Source organism: Dama dama, chromosome 9 (genome assembly GCF_033118175.1).
Source record: "Dama dama isolate Ldn47 chromosome 9, ASM3311817v1, whole genome shotgun sequence".
Lineage (NCBI taxonomy): Eukaryota > Metazoa > Chordata > Mammalia > Artiodactyla > Cervidae > Dama > Dama dama.
The window spans coordinates 54,609,505-54,625,440 of record NC_083689.1 but is presented as its reverse complement, the minus strand read 5'-3'; the positions used below and the strand labels follow the sequence as shown (position 1 = coordinate 54,625,440).

The 15,936-nt window shown below is 39.0% G+C and overlaps 1 pseudogene; it reads right to left on the bottom strand.

The window, feature by feature from the left end:
- Window positions 1-13,160: 13,160 nt before the first annotated feature.
- LOC133061418 (protocadherin beta-2-like) lies at window positions 13,161-15,486 on the bottom strand (annotated as a pseudogene).
- Between the last annotated feature and the right edge of the window lie 450 nt (window positions 15,487-15,936).

Here is a 15,936-nt window from a genome sequence, read left to right as displayed (position 1 = left end):
AACTCAGCCTATTTTGGAAGTGTGGATCCAAACTAAGCCTTTTCAAAACGTGTAAAGGACTGCTTCAAGTATTATTCCATTAAATGGCTTAATGTATAGGTTATTCCATTACATTGCGTGAGCTATAATAATTGTCAGCACAAAGCTATGGACTGTCTCCGTCTGCCCACACCCGTTACAGTAGAACTGAAAGAACTCCACTTACCCTTTGCCATAATCTAACCAGGGGAGATAAACTCTTACAAAATTACAATCCATAATAGTTATATCTGTTTGTTTCCAAGTATGTGAGAAATGTATGATGATGCAGAAAGTTTGTTAAAGTGCTCTGTACCACCTGGTCTCAGAGAGACTTTTTCAAAGGAAAGGTTCTATTTTTTTACACTGGTGTGCAAAACAATAATACAGTTGAATAAAGCGGCATCTTGCCTTATTACAAGTCCTTTACAGTGTGAACCCACATTAAAATATTAGGGAGGTCAGATAGTATTAGAAACAGATTCTTAGACGTAGAAAGAAAATGAAAGGGTTTTTATAGATAAACAGAAACTCAGAGGATCAGGACTATTACCAGGATAATATCAAGCCAAAATTGAGTAAGTGAAAATAATAGAATATTATTAAGAAAAAGGCTTTAAGCTAATTTAGCTCAATAGATATCTGTAATTTATGAGTTTCCTTCTCACCACCCTGACCCTTTGTTTCCTAGATACCATATTCCTTGACTACCCAATTTGCAGGAGATAGGGAGCTAAGATTTGAAACATTTTAATCTGTGAACAAAGGGTGCCTCAAGCTTTGTCTACTCATAGGTGGTGAAGAGGAAAGACTTGTTTATCAAATGGATTTCAGCACAGTGTGCAACCATCCTGATTTCTCTGATACAGTAAGTTAACTGAGACACAGTTAACCAGTTTACTAGTTACAATTAGTATATGGAATGGAGTACCATTTATTTGGGATTTCTCCTCCGTAAATATCTTGTAACTTAAGTTCATAAATTACAATTCACATTGAATGCATTATTTTAAAAGCATGTCAGTAATCTTAAGTTTTTTTCATTTATTTTTATTAGTTGGAGGCTAATTACTTTACAATATTGTAGTGGTTTTTGCCATACATTGACATGAATATGATAGAAAGTATTAGGGAAATAAATATTTTTGGCCGCACCACATGCATGCAGCATCTTAGTTCCCCAACCATGGATTGAATACATGCCTCATGCGGTGGAAGTGTTGAGTCTTAACCACTGGACTGCCAGGAAATTTCCAGGAAAAATTATTTTTGAAAGAAACCTGGACAATAGTAGTCATTCAGTAAATGTCAACTGGGTAAATTAATTAATCCACTCTAATCATTGTGTTTCTACCTATATTAGATTATTGTCACATCATGCATTCAGTCGTGAACATGTCTGACACTGAAAACAAAATTCTTCGAGATGAGAGTATAATATGTGCTAAGCACTGCTCAACTAAATTTACATTTTTCTAGTTCTGTTAATTCCTATTGTAAGAGATATAGCAATAATAATTATTATACTATTAATATAGTTTAGAATTTTCTTCCACATTTAGGGCAAATCGGAGAAACATATATCAACGTTGTTGTTGTTCTTCAATCACTAAGTCATGTCCAACTCTTTGCAACCCCGTGGACTACAGCATGCCAGGCTTCCCTGTCCTTCACTATCTCCCAAAGTTTGCTCATATCAACATGAAGTGAAAAGAAAAAAAATAAACATACAGCAAAAAAAGAATATTCTTTTAGATATAAATGGAAAGCAAATTTCCTGAACAAAACAAAAAATTGTTTTATACTATAGTAGGACACGACTGAAGTGACTTAGCAGTAGCTGCAGTAGCAGCAGAGTTTTAGTTCGATTCAAGTTAAAAAGTTCAGGACAAAATTCAAACTAGATTTTGTTTACTTATTCCTACATGTTGACATAGAAATAGTGTTGCAAATGAGCTATTTTTGGTTCCTTTTGTCAATTCAACACAAATGAAACTTAGGTAATATTAACATCTATGTGTTACTACATGTCAGATAGTATTCTACACATTTTATATCCATTAACTCATTTTATCCCTCAAACAGCCCCATAAGGTGGACACTCTTACTAGGCATATTTTATAGAAATTGAAGATACAGAAACTTAGTAACCTTCCCATAGTCACACACTGTTTGAAGTGGCAGCGCTAGGATTCAAATTGCTACAGTATGGCTCCAGAATCCATCCTGTGATCTACCTAAGTGGAATTGGAGAAGTGAACAATTTTTTATATAATTTAGATCCAGACTTCAGCCTTGCCTTGGGTAGATGGATATCATAGGTAAAATATATCTGTATTCAGATTTTCAGTTAATATAAGAATCTTTTAAATGGTTTTCTCCTTTGAGAGATAGGTATCAGCAAAAAGAGGTGCTTACAAAACTCAGAAATTTTAAGAGAATCTAAGAGTGCTTTGTTGAGATCATTAATTAGATTTTAAAAAACTAAGAATGACATGAATAATGAATTCCTTGTAGCCTTAAATGGAAAAATACTTATTCACAGGTCTTTTGAAATGTTATCCAAGTGTAAGGTTAAAATCAAGAAAAGTGGTCTAAGATGACAGTCTAGAATTGAATCATGGATTATTTTGCCAAACTTAATCAGAAAAAAACTATTATATCTGCATGGAAGAGGCATTAATGATAAAGAGAATGATCACCTGCAAAACCATTCCAGTCAGGAAAGCTGCAGTAACCATTCTGAAGGATTCATACAACTTAACACAATTGGTTGCCCGACCTGGAGCAACAGGTATGCTCCAGCAACAGCAATGTATTGAAAACATTTTTTCCCATTCTGAATACACAAAGAGCGATAGAAGAGTTAGAGGGATACTCTGGTAATTAAATACCAGTTTTAACTCCTCCATTGTAAAACACAGGCAGGAACTTTTAAATATCATTGAGGCAAAGATAAAAATCATTTTAAAGGAATTTAAATACAAAAGTCCTAAAGTTCAAATGTTCAACACAAACTTTGAAGTTTTGAATAGTTTCACTTATTTTTTTTTAAATGAGGGAATGTATTTTAAACTTTATGATGACTTGAGGACTGTTTTGTTTGTAAATTGAAGGGGTAAAGCACAGAGGTATATTAAACATTAATTGTTGAGAGGAGAGATAAATTGGTGAAATAGATATTTTAACTAGTAATTTTAGTTACTAAAATCACACTTCAAATAGTATGCAGTTCAGTTCAGTCAGCCCATGGACTGCAGCACACCAGGCTTCCCAGTACATCACCAACTACTGGAGCATGCTCAAACTCATGTCCATTGAATCAGTGATGACATCCAACCATCTCATCCTCTGTAATCCCCTTCTCCTCCTGCCTTCAATCTTTCCCAGCATCAGGGTCTTTTCCAATGAGTCAGTTCTCCGCATCATGTGGCCAAAGTATTGGAGCTTCAGCTTCAGCATTATTCCTTCCATTGAATATTTAGGATGATTTCCTTCAGGATTGACCAGTTCGATCTCCTTGCAGTCCAAGGCACTCTCAAGAGTCTTCTCCAACACCATAGTTAGAAAGCATCAGTTCTTTGGCACTCAGCTTTCCTTATGGGCCAGCTCCATATATGACTCACACCCATACATGACTACTGGAAAAACCATAGCTTTGACTAGATGGACCTTTGTTGGCAAAGTAACATCTCAGCTTTTTTATATGCTGTCTAGGTTGGTCATAGCTTTTCTTCCAAGGAGGAAACATCTTTTACTTTCATGGCTGCAGTCACCATCTGCAGTGATTTTGGAGCCCAAGAAATTAAAGTCTCTCACTGTTTCCACTGTTTCCCCATCTATTTGCCTTGAAGCGATGGGACCAGATGCCATGACCTTCATTTTTTGAATGTTGAGTTTTAGGCCAGCTTTTTCACTCTCCTCTTTGACTTTCATCAAGAGGCTCTTTAGTTCCTCTTCACTTTCTGCCATAAGGGTGGTGTCATCTGCATATTTGAGGTTATTGATATTTCTCCCAGCAATCTTGATTCTGGCTTGTGCTTTATCCAGCCTGGGATTTCACATGATGTACTCTGCATATATGTTAAATAAGCAGGGTGACAATATACAGCCTTGACATACTCCTTTCCCAATTTTGAACTAGTCCACTGTTCCATGTCCAGTTCTAACTGTTGCTTCTTGACCTGCATACAGATTTCTTAGGAGGCAGGTAAGGTGGTCTAGTATTCCTATCTCTTTAAGAGTTTTCCAGAGCTTGTTGTGATCTATACAAAGGCTTTGGCATAGTCAATAAAGCAAATGTTTTTCTGGAACTCTCTTGCTCTTTCCATGATCCAACGGATGTTGGCAATTTGATCTCTGGTTCCTCTGCCTTTTCTAAAACCAGCTTGAACATCTGGAAGTTCTCTGTTCACATCACGTACTGTTGAAGCCTAGTTTGAAGAATTTTGAGCATTACTTTGCTAGCATGTGAGATGGGTGCAATTGTGCAGTAGTTTGAACATTCTTTGGCATTGCCTTTGAGATTGGAATGAAAACTGACCTTTTCCAGTCCTGTGGCCACTGCTGAGTTTTCCAAATTTGTTGGCCTGTTCCGTGCAGGACTTTCACAGCATCATCTTTTAGGATTTGAAATAGCTCTACTGGAATTCCGACACCTCCACTAGCTTTGTTCATAGTGATGCTTCCTAAGGCCAGTTTGACTTCACACTCCAGGATGTCTGACTGTAGGTGAGTGATGATCATACCTGTGGTTATCTGTGTCATTAAGATTTTTTTTTGTTTAGTTCTTCTGTGTATTCTTGCCACCTCTTCTTAATATATTCTGCTTCTGTTAGGTCCATACTGTTTCTGTCCTTTATTGTGCCCATCTTTGCATGAGATGTTCCCTTGTTACCTCTCATTTTCTTGAAGAGGTCTCTAGTGTTTCCCATTCTATTGTTTTCCTCTATTTCTTTGCATTTATCACTTAGGAAGTCTTAATTGTTTGTCCTTGCTATTCTTTGGAACTCTGCATTTAGGTGGGTATCTTTCCTTTTCTCCTTTGCCTTTTATTGCTCTTCTTTTCTCAGCTATTTCTAAGGCCTCCTTAGACAGCCATTTTGCCTTCTTGCATTTCTTTTTCTTGGGGATGGTTTTGGTCACCACCTCCTGTACAATGTTACAAACCTCCATCTATAGTTCTTCAGGCACTCCGTCTGTCAGATCTAATCCCTTGAATCTATTTCTCATTTCCACTGTATAATCATAAGGGATTTGATTTAGGTCATACCTGAATGGTCTAGTGGTTTTCCCTACTTTATTCAATTTGAGTCTGAATTTGGCAATGAGGAGTTCATGATCCAAGCCACAGTCAGCTCCCAGTCTTGTTTTTGCTGACTGTATAGAGCATCCTCATCTTCATCTGCAAAGAATATAATCAATCTGATTTTGACCATCTGGTGATGTCTATGTATAGAGTCGTCTCTTTTGTTGTTGAAGGAGGGGGTTGGCTGTGACCAGTGCGTTCTTTTGGCAGAACTCTGTTAGCCTTTGCCCTGCTTCATTCCAAGGCCAAACTTGTCTGTTACTCCAGGTATCTCTTGACTTCCTAGTTTTGCATTCCAGTCCCTATATGATGAAAAGGACATCTTTTTCAGGTGTTGGTTCTAGAAGGTCTTGTAGGTCTTCATGGAACCCTTTAACTTCATCTTCTTTGGCATTAGTGGTTGGGGCATAGACTTGGATTGTTGTGATATTGAACGGTGTGCCTTAGAAACAAACAGAGATCATTCTGTCATTTTTGAGATTGCACCCAAGTACTGCATTTCAGACTCTTTTGTTGACTATGAGGGCTACTCCATTTCTTCTAAGGGATTCTTGCCCACGGTAGTAGATGTAATGGTCTTCTGAATTAAATTCACCCACTTTGGTCCATTTTAGTTCACTGATTCCTAAAATAGTATTCTTCAAATAGTATTACTTCCAAATATTCAGCTAGCATTGATAATGTGTATGTGTGAGCACATGTGTGCTTAGTCGCTCAGTTGTGTCTGACCATTTGTGACTCCATGGACTGTAACCTGCCAAGCTCCTCTGTCCATGGAATTTTCCAGGCAAAAAAACTGGAGTGGGTTGCCATTTCCTTCTCCAGGGGATCTTCCCAAACCAGGGATCAAGCCCATGGCTGTTGCATCTCCTGCACTGGTAGGCAGATTCTTTACCACTGAGCCACCTGGGAAGCCCAGTATTGATAATGGAATAATGGATTATTATAAATGGTTTGTGGCTTTTACTAGAAAATTCTTATAAAAGGAATTATCTTTTGAAATTGTCTATTACATACATAGATAAATTAGATACATCAGCTGCCCATTCAAGTAAAATAACTGTAAAGCAAACAATACTGCTCACAGATGATAGCAAACTAAAATTTAGTATCTGCTATCCCTCCAAACTAAACCTAAAAGATGTTTTCAAGAATCACACTAATTGAAATGCAAATTTAGAAAGGAGATATTTGAATAGAGTGGTTGGCCTTAGAAGTTTGTGATGAAATCCAATATAATTACTAATAATTCCTTGTATTACATACTAAATTAAAAACCATGTTTGTATGTTTAATGTATCAAAATATTCAAATATTTGTCAGTTTTGGGGAGCCCTTCCACTTTGTTGTTATTTTCCAGGATTGTTTTGGCTATTCTGGGTCCCTTGATTTCCAAGTGAATTTTAGCTTCAATTTTCCAATTTTTGCAAAAAAAAAAAGCCTGCTGGAATTTTGATAGGGATTCAATTGAATCTGTAAGCCAATTTGGGCACATTTGCCATCTTAACAATGTAAATCTTCCAACTCATGAACACTTTCCATTTACTTATATTTTCTTTAATTTCTTTCATTGATGTTTTGTAGTGTTTGGCATACAAGTCTTGAACTTATTAAATTTATTCCAAAGTACTTTATTATTTCTGATGCTATTATAAATGGAATTGCTTTTCTCATTTCATTCTGGCCTGTCCAATGCTAGTGTATAGAAATGCTATTGATTTTTGTATATTGATCTTGTATCCTTTGCTGAATGCATCTATTAATTTTAGTTTCTGTGTGTGTGTGGATTACTTAGGATTTTCTATATGCGTGATCATGTCACCTGCAGAGATACTTTTACTTCATTTCCAATCAGAATAATTTCATTTCTTGTCATATTGATCTGGCTAGAACTTCCAGTACAATGTTAAATAGAAACAGTTGGCGGGAACAGCCTTGTTTTGTTTCTGGTCTTAGGGAGAATGCTTTCAGTCTTTCTCCATTACATGTGAAGTTAGACTTTTATAGTTGCAGTTTATCACGTGGAGGATGGTCCCTATTATTTAGTTTCATGAGTGTTTCTCAACCAACATTTCAATCAAATCCCACTTGCTTATGGTGTATAATCCTTTTTACATGTTGCTGGAGTCAGTTTGCTAATATTTTGTTGAGGATTGTTTGCATCTATATTTACACAGGATATTGGTATTTAATCTTCTTGTATTATCTTTGTCTGGTGCTGACCTCATAGAATTAATTTGGAAGTGATCCCTGCTCTTTTTTTAATTACAAGCTTGTGAAGGATTGGTGTTAATTCTTTAAATGTTCAGTAGGATTCACCAGTGAAGCCATCTGGTCCTGGGCTTTTCTTTGTGGAAAGTTTTTAAATTACTGACTAAATCTTGTTGAATAGAATGAAAACTTTAGGAGGAAGAGCTCCATTTCCCCAGAGATAAAGACATTTAAAGGGAAAAAACTCAAAATGACAATATTTACAGAAAACAGTTTTAATTTTTGATAAACCTCTAATATTTCTAGAAGTTGAGTTTTCATCAAAGTCTTTCCTCATGGACAGACCATATTAGTTGGAAATGATTGACTTAAAAAAATGTGAACCTCCCCCCAAAAAATGTGAACCCATTTATCTCTGATATTCGAGTCAGAAACTTCTCATATTAATAATTCTGGAACTAAGTCCCAGTGATGTTGATACCTCCAGAATGCTCAGAAGATGGCCTTATGAGCAGCAGTTCACTGAAGGCTCTGTGTTGATCCTCTACATCATTCAGCATCATTGAATAGGAGCAAAGAGAATTGAGAGGAAGATGGCTAAGTCAAATCAGTGATCAAGAGAGTAGAACATGTGTTGACTGGAGTAAACTTCTGTAGGTAGTTAAAGGAAGAGTAGGGCTGGGATAGGTCCTAGACGGGTAAGCCTGACTATGCCAAATAGAAGGTGGCTTCTTCACAAGATGGCTTGTGCCTTGCTATGTCTGTTTTTTTTAGCATCCTAGGTATGTCTTGGTACTCCATACTTCCAGGTTGTGGGTCCACATGCTAAACATTGAGTACTTTAAAAATCTCTGAATCATTGATAAGATAGTCATGAGTTCTAGCTCAAGTCACCATCTAGAATTCTACCTTGCTCTACCTGGTACCAACTCAGTATACAATATAGGATTGCTCAGCAGTGGGTTGTATCATCCAGCAAGCTGTGTGCACCATCCAGGACCACCATGGGTAGCACTATTTCATGCATATTAATCAAGACCATGTTTTCTGTATCAATTACTTCAGTTACAATTCATTTTCCTCAAAATCAGCTTTACTCTATATCAGCACACTCTGAAGATTGAAAAGTAAATGATATCTCCGTGAGCTCTCATGTCTATCATCTTATCAGACCCTATGACAGCCAAGAAGCAGAGGGTGACAGTCCCTAAGATTTTGCTTCATAGAGCAAATACAGAGCAGTACCACCCAAGCGAGACTGGGGCTCAACTCAAACACATCATTAAGTGTTGGCCCAGAACTTCCACCTGTGTCACAGAGTTGAGCTAAGCTCCTTAATTAAGGCTTTCATTTGTAGAGCCTGAGGCTATAACCACCTGAGATTCCAAAAGCAGTACTGGTATGGGGGAATCCCTCCAATAGAACATGAATTCTCAATAAAATATCACAAACTAACAAAGAATTACAGTGTGAAAAACAGACTTAAATAAAAGAAGGTACATATAAGAAAGAGAGTGGAACAATATGGAAAGAACTTCAAAGTAAAAGATTTAATTTCCTTCAACAAAAAAGAAAGAAATGATAATTGTAAAAAACAAAACAAATTGCTGTGAAAACCTGTCAAATAGAAATTTTGGGGGGAAAAAACTATAGTTACTTTAAAAATTCAGTATATTGGATAAATCTTAGGTTTGGGTCTAGCAAATTATTAAAATATCAAGAATGAAGAAAAAATCTTAAATCTTAAAGGAGTTTACAGATAAAAGAATGCAAACTAGAGTGATACTCTTCATCAACAGTTTTGAATACCAAAAGAGGAAAAGGAAAATTAGTTTACATTTTAAAATCTATCAGCAACTAAGCTATTGGCAAAGAATATGAGGATCAGATATAGAAATAACTCTGAACTATGACTAATATGTTGCCAGCTTTAAAATGTGTAAGTCTAAGAAGAAAAATTGAGTAGTGGGATGTATTTTTTAAAACTGTCACTTTAAAAAGTCCTCATTTACAAGGAAGCCATATTTAAGGATTAAGGAAGATTTAGTAAAAGTACAGTAAGTTACTTCACTAGTTTTAATGAATGATATTTGAATATCGTCTTTTAACAACTACATGAAAGTTTAAAGTTCATTTTCATCTCTTTACTTTTCAGGGTTAAAAAAGCTAGTTTAGAACATCAGTAAGAGGTCAATCTGGAAATAATTCACTAATGAATTTTTCCATCCTCTTAGAAGAAAATTCTAGAAAAATTATGTAGAAAGTCATAACTTTTACCTTGTGCCAGACTTTCACTTGGGCTTCCCAGGTGGTACAGAGGTAGAGAATCTGCCTGCCAACACAGGGGACACAAGAGACATGGGTTCGATCTCTGGGTTAGGAAGAGCCCCTGGAGTAGGAAATTGCAACCCACCCCAGTATTTTTGCCTGGAAAATTCCATGGACAGAGGAGCCTGGTGGGCTACAGTGCATGAGGTCACAAAAAGTCAGACACAACTGCATACACACACACGGACTTTCACTTCAGGGGATTCCAAACAGTAGTAATGATAGTATTATACATATAGTGCCTTCTCTGTCATGTACTTAATAAAATTTCCAGATAAAGAAGTTTCTGAAAGTTTTCCTCAAATAAAAGGGTAAAAAGGTTCCCAGTAGCCAAGGAAAAAAAGCAACTTTGAATCAACAGTAAGGTATAATTGTTAACTATCTTCAAATGTAGTCCACATGATCTTTACTGAAGGCTTTACTAAATTCTGATCACTTTCTCAACAAAACGTGAATTCAGTGCACCCAACATCAACTAAAATATTATTAGGCATCTATACTTATTATTTCAGAGTCTGAATGACTCCTCAGTTATATAATCCCTACAACTTGGGTCCCAAATCATATACCATATTTGCCAAAAAACAGTGGGCCTCCCTATCTTCCACAGTTGAAAACTTCCCTGGATTTGACATGACCTGAGACTAAGCCAGTCAAATAAAGAGAAGTTTGATCAAAATTACCTTTTCTCTAATCTTCATGAAAACTCAGCTTATGAAAAGAAGAAAAAAAAATCTGAGCAAGGAGGCTGATCCAGACATCTGTATAAAGTATTTAATGAGTGCAGGGAAATACTATGTTTCCTCTGATTATTAAGGATTCATGTATCTGATTCTCAGCTATATAAGATAACACCATTTTAACACGATTATAACTTAACATGATTACAACTTTACGTGATTGCAGACATGTCATTAGGGTTTTTTATTTTGAGCTGTAATTGAGATATAACACTATGTTAGTTTCAAGTGTGACATAATGATTTGCTATTTGTGCATATTGCAAATGATCACATGAGTGTAGTTAACATCTAGTTAACATTCTGTCTTTTTAGAATTTTCAAAATCTTTGAGAAACTTCTTTCTTCTAATCATGAATATTCAATTCCTGGAAAGTTCTATCGTTCTGGATGAGAAAATGTCTAGGAGGAGAAATCTTATTTTTTTCCTAGTCAGATTCTTTAATTGGGGAATAAATATTTTGTTACATAAAAATAAGTTTTTTCTTTTTCATTCAAAATAGACATAAAAATTGGTGTTTGGTTGTTTCCAGATTTTAGTCTTAGCTAATTTAGACTTTCATAAGGATATTACTCTTTCATTAGAACCTCCCACTCTTCTAATCTTCTTTTTATTACTCTACAGGAACTATTGTAGAATGCTGATGTAGATGGGCAGTGTTTATCCCAGAAGGACCACACATAATTCTAAGTCATGTCAGGTTCAAATCAGAAAAAGGGAACTAGGAGAGGAAACAAAGAAAATATTTCCTTAATATATCACCATGTAAATGCCAAGTAGATATTAATTTTTAAAAAGTAGGATTGGATGGAACATCACTTTTACTATAAAGCACTTAGTGTGTATACATGTACTTCCTGAAAGCTGTGGTACATATACACAATGGAATATTACTCAGCTATTAAAAAGAACACATTTGAATCAGTTCTAATGAGGTGGATGAAACTGGAGCCTATTAAACAGTGAAGTAAGTCAGAAAAACACTAATGCAGTATATTAACACATATATATGGAATTTAGAAAGACAGTAACAACAACCCTATATGTGAGACAGCAAAATAGACATATAAAGAACAGACTTTCGGACTCTGTGGGACAAAGCAAGGGTGGGATGATTTGAGAGAGTAACATTACCATATGTGTATACTGCCATATGTGAAATAGATCACCAGTCCAAGTTCCATGTATGAAACAGGGCACTCAATGCTGCTACACTGGGACAACCCAGAGGGATGGGATGGGATGGGGAGGGAGGTTGGGAGGGGGGTTCCGGATGGGGGGACACATGTACACCCATGGCTGATTCAGGTCAATGTATGGAAAATGCCACCACAATGTTGTAAAGTAATTAGCCTCCAATTAAAATAAATAAATTTTTTAAAATGGCCCTCAGGTTGATAATATTTACACCTCAGAAGTTATAAAACAAATTGTCTTTCCACCAGATGCCTTACTAAATGTTTTTACACCAAATGGGAAAGCACAATCAGTTGTTCAAAATGTCTTAGGTTTACTTTTCTGTCATCCATCATAAACACTTTAGGCAAATTAAGTAATCTGCCTTATTAACCTATATTTTTGTTCATTTCTGCCCAATATAAGCATATGTAATATTGAAATACTAATTGCAATTGTCAAAACAGAAAATTATAAGTTTTGATTACTAAGCCTCTGGAAGACAATACACTTTAAAATAATACATTTTAAAGAAAACAGACTTTTTTCTATACATTTCATTAACCACAGACAAAGATGCTTTAGGGCTATTGTAAAAGAATATTACCTGACTTATTCAACAGGGTAAGTTGTAAGATTGGTGGTTCCGAACTCTACACTGCTTTGGATATAGAATTTGAAATGACTACCTTAAATAAACCTATATGGAATCACCGTTAAAACATAATGCATTTATTTTTAATCACCATTTAGAAAAAGAGGCATTAAGATCAGATTGAAAAGACAGGGAGCAGATCAAAAACGGAGAACGTTCAAGGATTAACTAAATGGAAAGCAAAATCAATATATAAACAAAACGTATCAATGAAGAGCCTTGATTTTTAAATTTTTTATTTTTTGAAAAGCCTTGATTTAAAAGAAAGCATTCTGTCTCGCTGTATCCTGCTTACGCCACTTGTCTCGCTGTAGCTCACTGATTCCAGGGTAGGCAAGGTGTGAACGGAGTGGGGAAGGTGGAAGAAACTGCGAGGAGGCATAGGAACCGTAGACATTCTTTATTCACCGTGCATTCAGAGCAGACATGCTTTACTCTCTTAATAGCCTACACAGCTGCAACTACAACGACTCAACTCGACTTGTCCCAATAACTCAGGTGGTGCGTATATAGGGCATTGCGCCTGCGCGGTGCTATAAATGAGTTGAGCTGTAATATAACTAGGTATTTTTAAAAGCTGGGTGAGAACCAGAGGCCGTGGGGTGAGAGTCTGATCACAGCCATCTTAGCCAATTTGCTCCTTCCCTACACATTCGTAGTCAAAAAACTTTTTGACTCTAATGGTAATGAAACCTACGGCTATTCTTGCAATTACAGGTGTGCGCTACTCCTGCCCAGTGTCTTGAACTAGACTACTAGCAAGAATCGGTTTCAAGAATTTAAACTCATTTAACCCCGAGCCTCCCGTCAAGCACACCTCGTACTGGTAGCTCTGCGACAGGGTCCCCGTGCCGCTGACGTCCACCAGGTGGCCCGGGAAGTGGCCCTCGGGCACCGGGCAGCGACCCGCCGAGACCACCACGAACACCAGCACCGAGAAGAGGAAGAGCGACGACACCGACGCCAAGGCCACCACCAGGTAGACGGTGAGCGGGTCACCCGGCGCCGCGGCCGCCGCTTCCGCTTCCGGGGGCGGCAGGTAGGGCTGCGAGAAGCCGTCCACCAGCAGCACGTGCAGCGTGACGCTGGCCGACAGCGGCGGCTCGCCGTTGTCCTTGACCAGCACCACCAGCCGCTGCTTGGGCGCGTCGCGCTCGCTCAGCAGCCGCGCCGTGCGCACCTCGCCGTTGTGCGCCCACACGCCGAACAGCCCGGGCTCCGTGGCCTTGAGCAGCTGGTACGACAGCCAGGCGTTCTGGCCCGCGTCGCCGTCCACCGCCACCACCTTGGTCACCAGGTAGCCGGGCTCGGCCGCCCTGGGCACCAGCTCGGTGCAGGGCGCCGAGGCGTTCTGCAGCGGGTAGAGCACGAAGGGCGCGTTGTCGTTGGCGTCCGCCACGAGCACGCGCACCAGCGCCTGGCTGCTGAGCGCGGGCGAGCGGCGATCGGCGGCGCCCACGCGGAACTCGAAGGCCCGCAGGGCCTCGTAGTCCAGGGACGTGAGGGCGAAGAGGTGGCCGTTGTCGGGGTTGATGGACACGAGGGAGGCGAGGGGCAGGTGCGGGTCTGGCGGCGGCAGCAGCGAGTAGGTGACCTGGGCGTTGGCGCCCGCGTCTGTGTCTGTGGCGCTGACGCTGCCGATGTGCAGGGCGGGGCTGTTGTTCTCGCGGACCCACAGGGTGTAGGAGGTCTGGGTGAAGGCGGGGGCGTTGTCATTGACGTCGGCCACCAGCACGGTTATGTTGTGCTGGGTTTTCAGTCTGGGGGTTCCCATGTCAGTGATGGTGATGTTATATTTGGATCTTGCTTCTCGGTCCAGGGCTGTGTTTGTGATTAAAGTATAAAAGTTTTTTAACAGAGGGTTTAAGAATGAAAGGAAGATCCTCTTGGATGGAGCAAGCCATCCTTCCATTGTCTTGAGTCAGTGTCTGAAACGCTGAATATAGCAATTATGGTCTCCCAGCAAATTTTCTAGGATTTCATTGAAAAGAGTTGATAGGGTCAGTTCCGGAGGGTTGTCATTCAAATCCATCACTTGAACAAGTACCACACAATTTCCAGAAAGGCCCCCATCACCTGTCGCCTGAATATTTAATGTATAGGTGTGTATAGATTAAAAATCCAGTTTCCGTATTAAAAGGATTTCTCCCGGTTTTGCATTTATTCGAAATGTTTTGCAAATATCTTCAGGTGCTTGCGAAAATACATGAGGTATTTCTCCATTGGCTCCAATATCTAAATCTCTGGCAGAGAAGATGGCAGCCTGGAATCCATGTGGTGGTGTTCCAGGACTTGCACCTCATAGTGCAGCTTTGCAAACTCGGGGGCATTATCACTGATGTCTAATCAGACCTGGGTGGAATCCCGCCGTTCAGTGCTGTGAGGGTTAATCTGATCTCAGGCTGTTCCTCTCGATCCAGTGCTTTGTCCAGCACCGGCTGTGGTAATACTGTGCCCTTGGAACTGTCTTGTAATTTAAGATGGAAATGGGAATTGGGGAATGGGAAATGGGGCTGACTGTATAACTTGGAAACTGTTGATTCCTACATCTAAGTCCAGGGTGCACTCTATTTGGGAAGTAGTTCCTGGAGTGATACTTTCTGAAATTTTCAACATTATTTCTTTGTCTAGGAAAACTGGGGAATGATCGTTTATGTCCCTAATCCATATCTCAGCCTGGAAAAAACTGCAAGGGATTGTCCAGTAATATCTGGAAAGGTAGTACACAGGGTTCGGTGAGGCCACACAGCTCCTCCCGGTCCTGTTTCTCATTTAACAAATCCCCGGTCTACCTATCAAAATGCAAACGCTTCCCCACCCCCACCCCCCCCACCCCCATTCGGAAACAACCCTGGGGCCCGAGCAGGTAGATCATCTACCGCCAGTCCCAGGTCTTTCAATAGACTGGCCACAAAGGAGCCACTGTCCATTTCCTCAGCCAGTGGCTAATGCCTAGGCTCAGAACCAGCCTGAGTTATGCCCAGCAAAACAAGGAATATCAAGACTTGCCTTTGTTTCAGAAAGCGTTCCATTCTCTCTCCTGCCTTCATTGCTTTCTGGTTTCCCAGATGACTTGACCCAGCTCAGATTCACATTGTCGCTGATCTGTCTCCCAGTATCACTCAGATCCTGGGGTAAATGGAGATGTCTAGGGCCCTAATTTCCCCGAGCAACTGCTTTAAAAAGCCTTCCCTTCGTGCTTGCTTCTTAAGCAGAACATTGCTAGAGGAGCACAGGGTGATAGCTTGCTTTCTTCTACTTCTAATGCTGCAGCGCCACCCCGCGTCCTTTCCGAGTGTTTTATTTTCTGCACAATATTTAGGAAATCCCAGTCCTTTATTTTCAGACTGATGGCATTCAAATAGAATATTTTCAAGTAGTGTCTCTTAATGTACCGAAACGACAATAATTCCAAATTATTTAAAATCTAGTCCCTAATAATTTTTGTTAATTATCCTTTCGTTATCCTTCCTCAATTTTCTTTAACTTAAGTAAGAATT